Source organism: Bombus bifarius, unplaced genomic scaffold (genome assembly GCF_011952205.1).
Source record: "Bombus bifarius isolate JDL3187 unplaced genomic scaffold, Bbif_JDL3187 scf7180000010271, whole genome shotgun sequence".
NCBI classification, from domain to species: domain Eukaryota; kingdom Metazoa; phylum Arthropoda; class Insecta; order Hymenoptera; family Apidae; genus Bombus; species Bombus bifarius.
Genome location: NW_022885586.1, coordinates 36888 through 38555, shown reverse-complemented (window position 1 = coordinate 38555; position 1668 = coordinate 36888). Strand labels below are relative to the sequence as shown.

General features: G+C 28.3%; 1 long non-coding RNA gene across 1 annotated transcript; it reads right to left on the bottom strand.

Annotated features, from left to right (window-relative positions):
* Positions 1-492: 492 nt before the first annotated feature.
* Positions 493-913, bottom strand: LOC117216553. The gene is made up of 3 exons (XR_004489381.1): positions 874-913; positions 694-790; positions 493-531 (listed from the first exon to the last, which is right to left on the bottom strand). It is a non-coding gene; the product is annotated as an uncharacterized LOC117216553 (long non-coding RNA).
* Positions 914-1668: the final 755 nt, after the last annotated feature.

The window sequence follows — 1668 nt, the reverse complement described above, 5'->3', positions numbered from 1 at the left end:
ACAAAAAGTCGAACCTCGTTATTATTAACGTAGGCATTACAAGGAAGAGAAGTATTAGAAAGCAGCTCCTTTTTATTATGGATTTCTTTATAATCGTGTAAATAAGAAATTCCGGAAATTTTTTCCTCAAGAATTTAATTCTTGTGTTTTGATTGATAATTATTACACTGCATACTAACATTTCGCATACTGTTCGCGTCTAACAATTTCCTAATAATAACTACTTCAAAATTACATATGTTCTTGCACGAATTCAAAAGTACGTATGATACAATTACAATTGATTCTAAAATAATAATTATTTAAAGATATTAAGATACTAATTAAACGTTTCACTATATTTCAAAATCTGGAACAACAAATTTTTATTTATAAAAAATGAAACTGTCTTTATATATTCTTTGTCATGATGCTATTTCTTATTACCATGTCGACATTTTTTAAAATTCATTTTGTTATCTCTACGCAATATGAAAATTCATATACTGCTTAATATTTTTTACATATTATCCATCCACCGCATGATATCTCCTGAAAAATCAAAATATTAATGTTATATTATTACAATGCTTCTTAAATTTCAATTTTTGACAAATTTGAAATCCAATATATTTTGCACAATTATTATTTATCAAAAAATTCTAAGTTAGTAACTTTCTTTTCAAATGGCAAATAACATATACATTGACTTACCTGTAAGTTTTTGTTCCTAATCATAATTTCCTCTTATAGAACATCGTTATTGTTCTCATAATTACTACCAGTGTCATAGATATTGTAGTGGCTACAACTGAATTAATAGAAAATGATAAATAACTGTGTATAACACTAACACATAACTGTGTATAACAATGACACATAACTTTTACTTACATATCAGTCGATAAGGGATTACTGTGATATCCTGTTGATGTTTCTTAAGGCACTTGATTAGGTGCGATACGGTATCATTCCTTATGGTATACTGTAGATAAGTATTTTAGAAAATAACAAGAATAAATCTAAATTATTCAGAGGTTCCAGTTTCGGCTTAGACATAAATACAGGACCATTTGCAAAGAAGAAAGGGTGCGTTTCTACAGCCTCGTTATAGTAACCATGAATACCAATCTCTGAATTACTGGTTACTAAACATAAATATCCTATAAAATTTAATATATTTCTTTAATTTTTAATACATACATGAGTTAGTAGTTCTAAATTATGAATCATCCTACCTGTGATATTACACTTTTCCTTATAATATCATCACTCAAGTGAACAACATTAAGATCATGTAAACCATGTCATCCTATCTTACTGTGAAGATACTTAGTTATGTTATCTAACGTTACAAAAATATCATCAAATTCAAGTCCTTTTATTCACATCACATGGCCACGACGATCTGGTTCTTCGTTATATAATGTTCTAAAATTTGTCGTATATATAGGATGTACAAACCGTGATATCAAGGTATCAGTTCTTCCTTCCCAAGGGACAGTTTCATTAAAATTCTGATAGAATTAAAAATTAATTATTAATATTCTAACAATCATATATGTTAAATACATTATAGTCAACGATATATACCTGAGCGAATGTAGGGGTGATTCCTTGATAATTATAAATGTCATCAGCCCACATCATTCTGCCACTTCTTTGTACTCCAGCCTCTAGATTAGCAGC